Genomic DNA, 16,560 nt, shown 5'->3' with positions numbered 1-16,560 from the left:
TTAGTTCATGCTGCAGTCCAGACACCCAAACATGGTTGGATTCCAGCTGCAAGGAATATTTGAAATAAATGAGCTGCCCAGGGCCAGGAGTTTGCTGTGTTTTCTGTATGGGGCCATGGCAACCAGGGAGGAAATCGTGAGCTAGGGACTGGGCTCTAGAGTCAACAAATGATGTCCTGGCCCAGCAAATGCAGAGGAAGCCGCTCATGGCTCTCCTCGGGTTTCTCGAGACTCAGCTGCTGGCAGACAGGACTCGGGCCGACCATCTCCCTGGTGCACTCAGACCGTGGTGTTCTCTTCTGGGTTCTGATTTTTTTTTTTTTTTTTTTTTTTTTTTTTTTTGGTAAGAAAAGAGAAAACTAACTCTTCTCTGGAACCTTTCTTCCTGGGCCAGAGAACAGCTGCTGCTGTTGCTGCCGGGCTGATAATGATTTTCCTGGGTAGAGGAATATTCTCCGTGGAAAAGCTCAGGCTGAGGGCAGCTAGCTAGACAGAGGTGGCACTGACCTTGTGCAGGGTTTGTCTTCCCGCCCCACCCCAATTGCAGCCTCTACTGGGTCTGCTTTATAGGCAGGAAAGGCAAAGGTCTCCTCCAGCTCCCTTCCCTGGTGGCGTTTGGGGGTGAACCTTACAGCTGTCCCCAAAGATGTGTCTTACAAGTGCATGTGAGTACCAGGACCTAATTGGGGATGTCACCCTGAAGTTCACAGATGCTCCCTGCATCTGAATCGCCCGGAGGAACCTAGGTGGGGAAAGCAAAATCCTGGTAAGCTTGATATGCAATAGGATGGGCCTGCGAATAGGCATCTTTGAACACCCATAGATGACTCAAATAACATTGTCCTGAAGGTTGCTGGGGTCCCAGCGTTACACACAGAGTTGCATCCATGCAGAGTTGCATGCAGTTACATGCAGAGCTGCACCTATGCAGACCTCTCTGCTGTGTCTCCATGGTCCTTCAGAGTCCTGCCAGGGGCTGAGACCCACAGAAGCTTGGAGACCACGGGTATAGAAGATTCTGTTCGTGTGGCCCTCCCAGCTCGCTCTGCTCTGTGTCTCAGAGCACAGGCACTCCCCGAGCTGCCGATCAATGCATCAATGCCAGGCACAAAAACTTCTCACCCAGGCACAAAAGTGCTCATCTTAGGAATGAACAAAGTCGGTCCAAGGGAGAAATACTGGAGTCCAGGCAGGGAAACCTTGAGGGCTATCCTTCAGCCTCAGTTTCCCCAACGAAATTAGACCCTGGAAAGCTGAACCAGGAGCTTGGAGACAACATTCAGGTCTACAAGCCACGGCCCATGCAAGACCCTTCCAGCAGGGCTATCCCCATGGGAGCTGCTCATGGGTATTTCCCACAACCTCAGCACAGCATGTAGGGACAAGGGCCTCATCAACCCAGGACTGTGCCTCTCAGAGCATGTCTTCCTCTCTCTTTACAGCCTAAGAAGCAAACATTTTAATCCGCCTCCCACCTACATCCCTGGGCCCTACCTTTCAAAAGATGTTCAGCTTTGCCAGTGATTTCTGTTCAGCAAAGTGGGGCCGCCAGGGTTTCTGATGTCCACAGGTGGAATCAACTCCAGTGGAAAAGGAACCTCACCTTCCAGGCTGGCCGTGAGTGGAGGCTGAGTGACTGGGGAGAAGGGGCCTGGCTTCAGGACTGACGCCTGGCTTCCCACTTCCTGTTCAGGATGGTAGCTTTAAAGCCTGGAGCCTTGGCGTCTCCATCTGTGAAATGGGAACAGCACTTGCCTCCCAGCGGGGCCACTGAGACCCACATGCTTAGGGCTGGGCACATCAGGGCCTGAGCCCAGGGTACTCCTATCTCACCCTTTTATTTGTAATTAAGGTGAAATTCACATAACATCAAATTCACTGTTCTAAAGTATGCACATCAGTGTGGCGTGTAGTACATTCGCAATGTTGTACAACTGTCACCTCTGTCTAGTTCAAAACATTATCATCACCCCCAATGGGGACCTCACACCCATTAGGCAGCCACTACCCATTCCCCTCCCCCAGCCCCTGGCAACCACTAATCTACTTTCTGTCTCGATTTGCCTATTCTGGACATTTCTTATCAATGGTATCAAACAATAGGTGACCCTCTGTGTCTGGCGTCTTTCATTTCCAATTGGCTTTTTAAGGAGCTACTCCCTGGCCCCTCCCCCATGACTTCCCTGTGTCTTTGTTTCCTTATTTCATCAAATGGGAGAACATTTCCTCTTCTTAGGGTTATTGTGAGAATTAAGTGAGCCATGTCTGTAAAGTGCTTAGAAGCTGGTCGCTGGTCGCAGGAAGCAATCAATAAACATAGCTAGTATAATTACTCCTCCACCCCCCAGGGCACCCAGAGACCCTTGTTTATGCTCCTAAACTCACCGAAGTCACCTAGTCCATGAATGACCCTTTCCTAGAGGACACCTTGCAGGGAAATTGCCTGAGCCCAGGGGCCTCAGTTTATCAGATCCAGTTTTCTAAAAATCAGTCTGGTCACCAGGGCTAACAGAGAGTTGGGTGGTTAAGAGCTCTGTGGCCTCGTGCAGCTCCTCTGATCCCTAGTTTCAAAATTATATTTGTTTCCTGGGGCTGCTATAACCAAGTACCACACACTGGGTGACTTAAAACAATGCACGTTCATTCTGTCCCAGCTGTGGAGGCTGGAAGTCCAAAATCAAGGCGTGGGCAGGGCTGCACTCCCTCCAGAAGTTCTAGAAAAAGATCTGGCCTATGGCCAGGCGCAGTGGCTCACACCTGTAATCCCAGCACTTTGGGAGGCCGAGTTGGGTGGATCACTTGAGGCTGGGAGCTCGAGACCAACCTGGCCAACATGGCGAAACCTCGTCTCTGTTAAAAATACAAAAACTTAGCTAAAAATACAAAAAATTAGCCAGGTGTGGTGGCGTGCGCCTGTAATCCCAGCCATTCGGGAGGCTGAGGCACAAGAATCACTTGAACCTGGGAGGCAGAGGTTTCAGTGAGCCGAGACTGCACCACTGCACTCCAGCCCGGGCAACAGAGACTCTGTCTCAAAATAATAATAATAATAACAATAAATGTGATTAAAAAAGAAAAAAGAAGATCCATCCTGGCCTCTTCCAGCTTCCGGCAGCTTCTGACTGCATGGTTTGTGGCTTGTGGCTGCATGGCTCCAATCTCTGCCTCTGTCTTCTCATGGCCTCCTCCCCTCTGTGCCTCTGTCTGTCTTGTAAGAACACGTGTCATTGGATTTAGGGCCCACCCAGATAATCCGGGATGATCTCATCTCAAGATTCTTAAATCAGTGACATCTGCTAAAACCCTTTCCCCAAATAAGGTCACATTCACAGTTTTCAGGATTAGGACAAGACATACCTGTGGAGTCCTAATTAGGGAAAAGGAGTCAGGCTGGCGGGACCAAGGGGAAGCAAGATGAGAAAGCTGATAAGCTGTAAATCTGCCTTTCTTCATGGTCCAGGACACAGCGCCCTCCTGCACAAATAACTCTCAATCTTCCCATGCCCAACTATCACCAGACCCTCAGCTGATAGGAAAACACAGGTTAGCTCACTGCAACCTTGGCATATAAGTACTTCACCAAGCCCTCTTCAGCACATGGCACAAGCACCATCCTGTAAAATCCCAGCAAGCCTTTGTCTCATTGCAATCAACTCCTCTCTTGCTGATCTGCACCCTTGCAGCGTATTTCCATATTTTCTCTAATAAATTTGCCTTTCTTTACCTACAATTGTCTTGGTAAATTCTTCTTACCCCCATGCCACTGACTTGGGGAGCCACCATGCAACCCTCCACACACACCTTCAGGGCAGAGTGCGTAATAGTACCCAATCCTGGAGTGGCCATGAAGACCCATGAAACCAAGCAGGTAGAAAAGAGCTCAGCACCAGGCCGATGGTGGGTGCTGCCCAACAGGCCATGACTCCCATCCTTATTCGTGACATGCCATCTGCCTCCTGTCCTGGCCTCTTGCAGCCAGTCCCCTGAGACCAGATTTGCTCTAGAATTAATTGGTCGATGTTCTAAGAGATGAGTACCAAGGGCCAGAAGAAGCCACAGGACCAGGCTCAGACCAGAAACTTGTTGGATAGAGGACTTGGACTCTCTTGATCTCTCCTCTGACAGGCTACAGTGAGTGGGTCCTGGGCCCTGCGAAGGGTGGGCATTGCCCAGGAGTCATTGGAAATAGGGGCTGAGCTCAAGACATCATGCCCCAAGTGCCAAGCATCGCCTCCCCCCATCTTTCACTGAGACAGACGGATGAAGCTTGCATCCCTGCAGCTTCTGCGGCCAGGCCTGCTCTGAATTCATCGTACAAGGAAATGGAATGTGAACCCCAGGCTATTTAAAGAGCCAGGGAGACTGGGGGCTCGGCAGGGGCCCAGCCAAGCCAGGGTGCCTCGGATCGGCACAGGTCTCCTCTGTGCACACGGTTTGATTTACAGGAGGGCTGTAAGCGACTCCAACTTCAGACAGAGAACTATTTGAAGCAGCTGCCAGATGTTGTGTCTGAATTGGTTTTTTACAACTTGCTTACTGGTTAGCAGCCTGCCTCCCGCCAGAGTTCAGCTTGCCCCGGCGGGTTCAGGGTCCTGGCACTGGCCCACAGGCGTTTGCTCGGCAGCCTGATCCCTCCTGCTCAGCCCAAGCCTATTCTGCCTCGAGTGCTGCGGAGGCGGGGTGCCTGGTTTCCGAAGCATCCCACCTTCCTGGGGTGGTGTTGGGGCCCTGATTTCAGTACCTCCTTCAGGCACCCTAAGAATGCTCTGGAATGTTCTGTCTGAGCTCCCTGCAGGACCCTCTGGGAGAGGCAGAAATTTCACAAACAGCTTTGCAATGAGGCACCCCTTGGAGCAGATCCTCCATAGCAGGACCGTCCCCAACCCCTTGAGCGTGGCCTGGGAGGTGTGGCACAGACTGGCAGGTTCTTCCATCCTGGTCCCTCCCACTCGTTTCACTTTGGCTGATGCCAGCCTCTTTAATTGGACCATGGAAGGTCACAGGGGACCAGGGCTGGGAACTCAGTCCCAGTTCAACTAGGGACTTCTGGAAGTATCCCAATCTTCTGGAAATCCCGGTGAACCAAGGAAGCTCCAGGCAGGCACCAGTGGAACCAACCTGTGGATGGAGGCCACTGTGTCCAGGCCAGACCCACCCTGTCAGGGTTGGTGGGATTTCTCCGAGAGAGACTACAGGGGTTCACTTGGAGTTGGAGGGTGTTTCTCAGCCCCTCCTCACTCTGGGGAGGTCTGTGGCGAGAGGCACATGACTCAGTGTTCACTTCCTGAGGCCACTTGGAATGGACGTCTCAGAAGATTTGCTCGGGAGCAAAGCGGGTAACCAGGGAAGGGGGTGGGGCGGGAGGTGGGGCGGGCAAGGCCCAGGAGGGAGGAGGTTGTGTCATTAATCTTGTTGCATGTGAAAGCACACTTGTGTCCGTCCAGGAATCCCGAACTCGCCAAAGTGGACAGAGTGTTCAGTCCCCTCCCGAAAGCGCCAGAAATGTTTTGTCCACTAGGAAGGAAAACAGCCTCTGCTTATGTGCTCAAATTTGGCTCTCCCTCGCAGGAGACACCTCAGAGGGTCCCGATCTGAGCAGCGAGCCAGTGGCTGCAGGACGGGGTGTAGGGGGCGTGCACCCTGCCTCCCTTTGGGGCCAAAGAAGACCCCTCCAGCCTGTGTTTTTGGCAGCCCTAAGGAACTCTTTCTGCACTACCCAGCCCCAGCCCCGGCTCCCTTTTTTTGCTTCTGAATCCTTCTGAGAATCAGAAAGAGAGGAGATCATGAGCAGGACGCCCTCTCCGAAGAGCCCAGAAATGGTGGTGGAACTTAGCAAGCTCCCAGGCTGGCCTGCTGCAGGGGTGAAGGCTGCAGGAGTGCACAGAAATGCAGGTCAGGGCCCAGGTGATCTGGGGTTTGGACTCAGAACACCAGCCACTGCTGGTCCCAGGACCCTGGACCAGGGAGCCTCAATTTCCTCTGCCTTCAAGTGGGAATAATGACACCTTCCAGCCAAGCTTGTGGCGTTGTAAAGATCAAATGAGGTCTGTGTATGGGGCAATGCCTTGGGAGGCTTCAAAGCCCACACTGCCCAAGGATTTTTTTGTTTTTTGGAGGGGACACAATTTCACTCTGTTGCCCAGGCTGGAGTGCAGTGGCGCAATCTCAGCTCACTGCAAACTCTGCCTCCCGGGTTCAAGTGATTCTCGTGCCGCGTCCTCCTGAGTAGCTGGAATTACAGGTGCCCACCACAACGCCCGGCTAGTATTTGTATTATTAGTAGAGATGGGGTTTTGCCATGTTGGCTAGGCTGGTCTCGAACTCCTGACCTCAAGCAATCCGCCTGCCTTGGCCTCCCAAAGTGCTGGGATTACAGGTGTGAGCCACCGCACCTGGCCCCAAGGTCTTAATCTAATAAAATTTGTTTATGGGAAAGAGGGGAAGATAAGCATCCCGAGGCATGTCTGTGCCTTCTGGAGAGACCCCTCCTTGCGGCCCAGCAGCTTCTCCTCCTGGGTCTCCTGCAGCCGTCCCTGGACACTGGGGGCCCTTCTGAGCAACCCCACCCCCAGCTTGCTGGAAGGATGAGCTGGGGATGCCGTTTCCCCCAAGGGAAGCCCCCAGGCCGAGGCAGAAGCCCAGCCCAGACACCACTTTGGAGGATGGCCCTTGAGGACGTCCTGGCCACTTACGAGCCAGCAAGCACCTTTCCCTTTCGGGGCCTAGCCCCCAAGTCTGAGAGGTCCTGTCAGGGTGGGGCATACAGGTGCTGCCGCAGACCCACAGTCTCCATCGTCCCATTTGGCAAACATATCATGACCCTTTTTTCTGTGCCAGATACATGTGGACATCAGGATTCAGACTCAGGGCTGGGCGCGGTGGCTCATGCCTATAATCCCAGCATTTTGGGAGGCTGAGGCGGGCAGATCACCTGAGGCTGGGAGTTCAAGACCAGCCTGACCAACATGGCAAAACCCCGTCTATCCTAAAAATAGAAAAATTAGCCAGGCCTGATGGCATGTGCCTGTGATCCCAGCTACTTGGGAGGCTGAGGCCGGAGAATCGCTTGAACCCAGGAGGCGGAGGTTGCAGTGAGCTGAGATAGCACCACTGCACTCCAGCCTAGGCCACAGAGCAAGACTCTGTCTCAAAAAATATATATAAAACATAAATAAGTAAAAAATAAAAGATTCAGACTCGGAAAACCAGGCTTCTGAGCAAGGAGTCCAGCGTGGGGCACAGACCAGGAAACATGGGAGAAGGGGTCTCAAGTGATGCAGAGGAGGGAGCAATAAACTTTGCCAGGCAATCAGGACAGGGATGTGCTAGCAAGGTTTTGAAGGATGAGTAGGAGTTTGCCAGGGGAGGAAAGTGAGCTGATTTGTTTAGGTTCCTCTGTAAAGTGGGGACCTTGCTGGATGGCCTTTTGTAAAGTACTGAGAACAGGGCCTGGCACGTGGTGCCATTTAAGATGATGATAGCAGTAATAACACACTGTCTAAGCCCACAGCCTCTCTGCCTCCTATGGGCAGCACCTTGAAGGTGCCTGAAACCCAGAACTTCAGATCTCCAGGGTCATTTATTCTGTTTAAGTTCAGAGGTTCTTCTGCCTCCAGGCAGCTCCTGGTCTGGGCCCTGACTCTGAATTCCCACTGGGTGCTCCAGTTGTGAAACCCACTAGCAGTCTATATCCCAAGTGTTTTCCCTGGAGAGGCCAGCCCCAGCTCCTCATAGGAAGAACCTGAGTTGGGCGTGGTGGCTCACGCCTGTAATCCCAGCACTTTGGGAGGCCAAGGCATGCGAATCTCTTGAGCTCAGGAGTTGGAGGCCAGCCTGAGCACCATGGCGAAACCCTGTCTCTACCAAAAAACAAAAACTTTTCCGGGTGTGGTGGTGCATGCCTGTGGTCCCAGCTACTCAGGAGGCTGAGGCAGGAGGATCGCTTGAGTCTGGGAGGAGGAGGTTGCAGTGAACCAAGATTGTGCCATTGCACTCCAGCCTGAGCAACAGAGCGAGACCCTGTCTCAAAAAGGAAAGAAAGGAAGGAAGGAAGGAAGGAAGGAAGGAAGGAGGGAGGGAAGGAAGGAAGGAGGGAAGGAAATAAAGAAAGAAAGAAAGACAGACAGAAAGAAGGAAAGAAAGACAGAAAGTGGGAGTTCTTGGAGGCATGCTGACCAAGACAGGTTAAAACCTTTCTCTTTTTAAAATAAATAAATAAATAAAATGTAAAAAAAGAAGAAGCCAGGCATGTTGGCTCACACCTGTAATCCCAGCATTTTGGGAGACCAAGGCAAGTCGAGACCAGCCTGGCCAACAGCATAGTGAAACCCCGTCTCTACTAAAATATGAAAATTAGCTGGGCGTAGTGGCGGGTGCCTATAATCCCGCTACTGGGAAGGCTGAGGTAGAAGAATCGCTTGAACCCGGGAGGCAGAGGTTGCAGTGAGCGGAGACTGCGCCACTGCACTCCAGCCTGGGCGACAGGGCAAGACTACATCTCAAAAAAAAAAAAAGAAGAAGAAGAAGAACGCGGGCCTCTCTGGGTGGCTCCCTTTGGTTTTTCATTTTTCTGGGAGTAGCCACAGTGGCTGCTTGGAGCCCACTCAATGTCATGTGGGGCGGCTAGCCCCAGAGTGTCCTGGATCCCAGACCTCGTGCGTGCCTGGAGATGAGCCCCTCAGGCACTCTGAGCGTGCAGTGGGCCAGCCCGGAGATGCTGTACAATGGAGTATTGCAGTGGATGGGAGCAGGACTCAGCACCTCCCAGGCTCCCGAATGGCCAAGAGCAAACCCAGACTGCCATCCTCCTGAATTCATTTCCTGGGAAGGATCCCAGGAGGAGCTGGAGTTTGCTCCTCCCAAGGGTAGTAAGTTCAGAAAAAGAGATCCAGGTAGAAGACCTAGGACACGGGTAGAAGACAGGGCTATAGTTCTGCCACTCATTTGTGGGCCTAGGAAAATGACCTCACCTCTCTGAGCCTCCGAACCTGCCCTCCCAAACAGGCATGATTATAATATTCACATCTTGCCAATGACATAATTCTGAGAACTCACCCTGTCTAGCAAAAGCACTTTGCATGCATTAATGCATGTAATCCCCTACCAGCTCTCCGTGGCAGGTGCTGCTGTGACCCCACAGGCTCAGAAAGGTTCATTCGCTTGCTCAAGGTCACACAGATGGAACTGAAAACCAGGCTTCACTGGCATCAAACCCTGAGGTCTTGACCCTATGCTACGCCACCTTCCTCAGCAGATCCCAGGCAGCTTGCAGGCAGTCAAGGGCTTCCTGAGACCCAGAAATCTTGCTCTTAGTCCTTCAGCACTCACTCACCCTTGCTCTGTGCAGGACAGTGTATTGGGTTCTGAATGTGGCCCCTAGGGACAGAGTGAACTCTGCCCTGGGGCTTTCCTGCCACAGGAATGGGAGGGGTGGTGCTGTGTCCTCTGGTCCCTTGCTTGATCCCGGCACATAGTAGGCGTTCAATAAATGCACATGGGCTGGGCTCCGTGGCTCACGCCTATAATCCCAGCAGTTTGGGAGGCCAAGGCAGGCAGATCACTTGAGGTCAGGAGTTTGAGACCAGCCTGGCCAACATAGCAAAACCCTGTCTCTGCTGAAAATACAAAAAAATTCGCTGGCCCTGGTGGCAAACACCTGTAGTCCCAGCTACTCAGGAGGCTGGGGTGGGAGAATCGCTTGAACCTGGGAAGCAGAGGTTGCAGTGAGCTGAGATCACACCACTGCACTCCAGCCTGGGCAACAGAGCAAGACTCCGACTCAAAAAAAAAAGCATGTTGGATAAATAAGAAAAGAGGATGGGACAGGAGCAGCTCAGCTGAATGGAGGAAGGCAGGGCTGCAAACTCGCTCTAGAGGACCTCAGAAAAGAACCCTGGGCTTTGGGCCGGGCGCAGTGGCTCACGCCTGTAATCCCAATACTTTGGGAGACTGAGGTGGGTGGATCACCTGAGCTCAGGAGTTCAAGACCAGCCTGGCCAACATGGTGAAACACCATCTCTACTAAAATTACAAAAAATTAGCCAGGCGTGGTGGCAGGCGCCTGTAATCCCAGCTACTCGGGAGGCTGAAGCAGGAGAATCACTTGAACTGGGGAGATGGAGGTTGCAGTGAGCCGACATCGCACTATTGTACTCTAGCCTGGGCAACAAGAGCAAAACTCCGTCTCAAAAAACCCTGGTCTTTGCCAAAGATGAAGACTGAGGAGGCCCAGGCCAAGGGAGGAGGCCAGGGGGAAGGTTAGGATGGAGGACTCCACACTGAAAGCCACGGCCGCCTTCAGGGCGATGCAGAATGAACTGGCACCTCCAGCCAGGGCCAGGGTGAGGATGGGGACAGGACATGCACCAGGTACCAGGAAGGACCACATTCCTCTCTCCCTTGGCGCAAAGGAGAGGCTGTCTTTGAGTGCTGGGCTCGCCATGCCTGCAGAGTTCACCCAGCATGGGCTCTGCTGCTGGCCTGTCTTCTTGTTCTCAGGAGAAGCCAGGACAGGACTCAGGCATTCAGACCGCAGCCGGCGCTCCCTGGACACTAGGCACACTCCACCCTAGGCAAGCCTTGGGACCTTTCAGGGGAGCTGCTGCTGTACCTGTTTCTCAGAAGCAGAAACAGAGGCTCAGAGGGGCGCCGTGACTTTCTGCTAAAGGACAGAGCTGCAGCCCAGCGCTCCCCTTCTGCTGTGCTGGTTCCCAGGGGGAGCGCTGTCTCCCGACCAGACCTGGGTCCCTCTTCGTGCTGGCCAGGCAGTGTCCACACAGAAGCCTTCACTGCAGCTGCTTGGCCCCTTGGGAAGGGCTAGGTCAAGGCCATCCTTGCTGCCTTCTCTTCCTTTTCTTTCCCAGGAATTGACTTTTCTGTTTGGAGCTGAGAAACGGGTCCCCTGAGGATGCCAGAAGCAAGGGGATCTTCCCAGCCGACCTCCTCTTCTCGCGTTGCTCATGCAGGCAGTGAACAGTTTCGCTCGTTCCCCGTGGGTCACCCTCGGAGCCAGGCTCTGAAGGTAGGAGACAGCGTGATGGAGGGAAAGGCAGGGTCACACTGGCTGGCATCAGTGACGCCCTTGTGTGTGCTGGCACTGCCTAACCTCCTTTAGCCCCTCATCCCTGCAGTCCTCACCCTGAGACGGAGGGTCTGTGCTCATCTCCACTTTACAGATGAAGACACCGGGGCTCAGGGCAGCTAAATGCACACTGAGGCCACAGGTCAAGCCCAAGTCCACTGGGCTCCCACACGTGCTGCGCTCAGCCCCACAGCCCCTGCCTCCCGGGAATTCCAGGAAAGGGAGGGAGACATAGAGTGGCCACAGCCCATGGGCTTCCAGGACCCCGGCCTGGGGTGCCAGCTGCCAGGGCTTCCCCAAGGGGGGACTCTGGGATGGATTTCCCAGGGGGGACCTGCGGGGACCTTGTACAGAGCAGATGGAGCGGGGGCTCCAAGGAGGGGAAGATGGGCCCTGGGGAGGGAGGAAAGCCACCTCCAGGCTCGGGGCTGCAGACCAGAGGGGTGGGAACTGGCAAGGGGAAGGCTGACAGCAAGGAAGCCTGGGCCCAGGGGTCCCCCCTTCTCTCACAGGCATCGGGCAGCTCTTTCACTAAGAGAGTGTAGCCTAGGCAATGTGGGGAGACCCTGTCTCTACAAAAAAATGAAAAATCAGGCTGAGCGCAGTGGCTCACACCTATAATCCCAGCACTTTGGGAGGCCAAGGCAGGAGGATCGCTTGAGCCGAGGGGTTCAAGACCAGCCTGAGCAACATAGTGAAACCCCATGTCTACTAAAAATACAAAAATTAGGTGGGCATGGTGGTGCATGCCTGTAGTCCCAGCTACTTGAGAAGCTGAGGCTCACTTGAGCCTGGGAGGCAGAGGTTGCAGTGAGCCAAGATCGTGCCACTCCACTCCAACCTGAGCGACAGAGTGAGGCTTTGTCTCCAAAACAATAAAGCTAAAAGAAAAAAAAAGAACTAAAAGAGTGACGCCCACTGGGCATCTCCAGTATTTCTCACTGGGACTCCCCCGCCCTTTTTTTTTTTTTTTTTTTTTGGAGACAGGGTCTCACTCTGTCTCCAGGCTGGAGTGCAGTGGTACAATTGTGGCTCACTGCAGCCTTTCAGCCTCTGCTTCCCAGGCTCAAGCAATCCTCCCGCTCAGCCTCCCAAAGGGCTGGGGTCACAGGTGTGAGCCACCACACCAGGCCAGTCTGTGTTTTCATGTCCCTCTTCCCCATGTCTGTCTGGAAGCCTCTGCCTGGCACCTCGTAAGTAAGCACTCATTACACATTTGTAGATTGATTGGGCCAAAAAATGAGCAAGTGGATGGATAAGTGAACAAAGTGGTAAGTTGACTAGGACACGGGGCTCCTCGATCAATCCCCAGGGTCCAGCTCCCCCATGGAGCCCAGATAACTGGGGTAGCCAGCAATAGCCCCTGTGCCAAGAGCAGGAAGCCAGGGAGAGGGTGGCAGCTGCTCGTCCTGGCTTCCAGGCCAGGGGAGATGGAGCTTCCCATCAAGTCTAAGCAGTTCTGGATGGTCTGTCCCAGGCAAGGTGGCCCCTCCATCCCACCCTCCTCCTCCTCTCCCATGCCAAGCAGATCCGCGATGGGGAGGGGCCATCCCGCCAGTCCCCGGCTCAGGACAGGGCTCTTCAGATGGAGGGGTGCCTTCAGGCCTTCACGAAAGGGGCTATACACACCAGAGGCTTCTCTCCTTCCCCTCGCTCTCTCCCCTTACACCAACAATGTCTCTGCTGAGGGGGCATCAGCAGGACTGTGACCAGCAGGACTGTGATGGCTTTCCCAGGGCCACATCTCTCCTTGTTTTCTCTGAAAACATTCCCGTGTCCAAAACGAATGAGGACAATTGACCTAGCCAATGTTACCTTGGTCTTCCTGGCCCAGTGTCGGTTCCCAGCTTATTTTTACGAGCTGTTTAATCTGCACACTGTCCTCTGTTCTCAATAAATGGGGCTGCACATTCCAGGATGGCCTCGAATGATAACACCAGCCGTCTAGACGGAGGCCAGCACACTGACACTATCATAAATAAAAATAGCTTTGTATTCCAGTCTCTTGCCAGAGCCTGGGAGGGGCCGGCACATTCCCTGCAGGCTGGCTGTGCCAGAGCTCACCCAGTCTCCCTGCCCGGCTCTGCCCCGCACCCCATGCCCGGGGGAGCCCGGCAGAGCCCGCACCACCTGTGGGCAGGAGGGAGGAGTGCGGTGTTCCTGGAATGGCCCACCGGGGCCGCGTTGGTGAAGCATCTGTCAGATCTCTCCTTGAAGCTCCCCACTCCACATGGCCTGAGGAAGCTGCTTGGGCAATGGATACCCAGGCAGTCATCTGGGGCTTTACTTTGTTTTTCTTTTTGTTTTTTTAAGGCAGAGTCTCACTCTGTTGCCCAGGCTGGAGTGCTGAGGCGTGATCTCAGCTCACTGCAGCCTCTGCCTCCCAGGTGCAAGCAATTCTCATGCCTCAGTCTCCCACGTAGCTGGGACTACAGGCGTGCACAACCATGCCCAGCTAATTTTTTATATTTTTAGTAGAGATGGGGTTTTACCATGTTGCCCAGGCTGGTCTCGAACCCCTGGCCTCAAGTGATCCACCTGCTTCAGACTCCCAAAGTGCTGGGATTACAGACATGAGCCACCGTGCCCGGCCTTGGGGCTTTAACTTTGAACTCCAAAGTCAGGGCGCTACCCACTGTTCCCTGGGCCCCGCCTGCCCTGGGACAGGCTGCAGGACCCAGACCCGGGACTGCCTGGGATTACACCCAAGACAAAAGGTGCTCAGCCCAAGAAATGAAGGCTCACAGTGGAGATTATCAGTTGCTCGCCCCTCCTCTCATGGTCCTCGCTCCCTCCATTGCTCATTCACTGACTGTTCCTTTATTTGCTCCTTGAACGCTGAATGCCTGCCCTTGAGGAGCTGCATAGGGTGGGCTCAGGTCTCAGGGCAGCAGACAGGCGGAGGGAGTGGGGTGTCCCCTGAGCTCAGTGGCCACAGTGCTGCTACACACGTTATGTGGGTGTGCCAGGGAGTGCAGGGTGTGCTGGCATCTCCCTGTGTGTCCAGGCCAGTGTGGAGCTTCCTGCTCCAGGCCCCAGGCACAGGCCCAAGTCTCCACACTCACCCACATGCTCTCAATCGATTAGTTTACATCTACACCGAGAATGGCGCCCTGGTGGGTGAGATACCCTCGTGCAGTACACAACCTGAATACCTGTTCAAGGCAGCCCTGCACCACCTTCCCTCCCTTCCCCTTTCGGATGGAGTCTCATGAACAAAAGTCCTGGCTGCTCTTTGGGTCAGTAGAGTCTTCATTTCGGCCTCTCATATGGGTGCGGGGAGCCACAGGGGACAGTGGGTGAGCAGAAGAAGGAGAGTTACACAGAACGAAGAGGATTCTGTAAGATGGAACAGGCTGAAGGTGGGGAACAGGGCCGTGGGGTGGATATGACTCAGCGCACCGTATGTGCCCTATAGATGGGGTGGAGCTTCTGTTTTCATTACGACTGACCAGGGGACCAGGTCCCTGCCATGCAGGCCTCTAATCCAGTGCTCCGGCCCATCCTGGAAGGGAGGCTTCCCGACTGGGACCTGGTAACACCACGCTGACTCCCTGATCCGCAGCCCTGAGGCTCTCCAAACCCTGCCCCCCATGTCACAGAGAGCAGGGGCCTCGAGAGCCGAGCCAGAGGAAAACGGGGGCCACGGGCTGACCCTCGGAGGGCCAACGCCAGCACATCCCGAGAAGCCCCTGAGCCCCTCCCCTGCTCAACAACAGCCAGGAAGACGCAGGCGTCCTTCTGTCGGGATCTCTGCTGACCTTCTTTATCTAAATGGCTTATTTATTTGTTATTTATTTTGAGACAGAGTCTCGCTCTGTTGCCCAGACTGTAGTGGTGCAATCTCAGCTCACTGCAACCTCTACCTCCTGGGTTCAAGCGACTGTCCCATCTCAGCCTCCCGAGTAGCTGGGACTACAGGGGTGTGCCACCACACCTAGCTAATTTTTGTATTTTTAGTAGAGTCAAGGTTTTGCCACGTTGGCCAGGCTTGTCTTGAACTCCTAACCTCAGGTGATCCACCCACCTCAGCCTCCCAAAGTGCTGGGATTACACGTATGAGCCACTGCACCCAGCCTAAATGGAATCTTTAGATCCGAATATTCGGTAAGGAATTCCCAAAATCACACCAAGCAGATCTGCAATGGGGAGGGGCCATCCCGCCAGTCCCCAGCTCAGGACAGGGGTCTTCAGATGGAGGGGTGCCTGCAGGCCTTCATGAAAGGGGCTATCCACACTGGAGGCTTTTCTCCTTCCCTTCACTCTCTCCCCTTACACCAACAGTGCACAAAGCAAGAAGAAAATGCCTCTCTGCCCAAGTATTCGATAGTACTGATGTTAGAAGAGGAGCGAGTGAAAGCCTCCTGTGGCCCCAGCTTCTACCCACGTCATGACACAGAGACTGATCACCAGGCCAGGTGTCCCCTCACCTGTGGGGGCCGTGGAACCAGCTTTGCTGCGCCCCCAACTTCCTGCCCCACCAAATGTCTCCCCGTTCCAGCTGCGAGGAGGGGAGTCGGAGAAAATACTGGGAGACGCAAGTGGGTTACGAAACAAGGAAGGGCGAAGAAAAGAAGGGAAGACCAGCCGTTCATCCCTCCTCCCCAGGGACAGGAATGGAGGGAAGCATGGGGGTGAAGATGGCCCCTCTAGAAAGGACCAGGACCAGGGCAGGACCAAACCGGCAGGCCTCTTGACTTGTCACCAACCCTCCCTTCCCCAACACACGGGAAGAGCTAAAACAGAAGCAGAAGGGAAGAATGAAGAAGAGACCAGAGCATTTCAATACACAGGCCTGAGCATTTTACATTTGAAAATGATGGGGGCCGGGCGCAGTGGCTCACGCCTGTAATCCCAGAACTTTGGGAGGCCGAGGCGAGTGGATCACTTAAGGTCAAGGGTTCGAGACCAGCCTGGCCAACATGGGGAAACTCCGTCTCTACTAAAAATACAAAAAAAAATTAGCCGGGCGTGGTGGCACACACCTGTAATCCCAGTTACTTGGGAGGCTGAGGCACAAGAATCTCTTGAACCCAAGAGACAGAGGTTACAGTGAGCCGAGATTGCACCACTGCACTCCAGCCTGGGTGACAAAGTGAGACTCTGTCTCAAAAAAAAAAAGAAAAGAAAATGAAAATGATAGGAAAATCTGTGAGTCAAAGAACAGGGAGAGTAGTTTGACCTTGCACAGCTGGCAGGCAGGGACTGGAGGAAAAATCAAAAGACTCCAGGCTATTCCATAAACCAGCTCCGAAAGCCCCACACAGAGCCTCCCAGAACACTCCACCTCATTTAATGCTGACAGCACTCCTACGAGGTTGCAGTTCTGTCCTCTTTTTTATAGAGGGGGAAACTGAGGCACAAAAGCAGAAAGGTTTGACCAAAGCGTGACTCACAGCTGTCAGGAGGCAGGGCCAGGCTTCAGACAGAGACTGTTCTGACTCCGAGCCGCGCCTTGTCCCCTCAGCCTCTCTGTGCCC

This window comes from Gorilla gorilla, chromosome 1 (assembly GCF_029281585.2).
Source record: "Gorilla gorilla gorilla isolate KB3781 chromosome 1, NHGRI_mGorGor1-v2.1_pri, whole genome shotgun sequence".
Lineage (NCBI taxonomy): Eukaryota > Metazoa > Chordata > Mammalia > Primates > Hominidae > Gorilla > Gorilla gorilla.
This window is presented reverse-complemented; position numbering follows the sequence as displayed.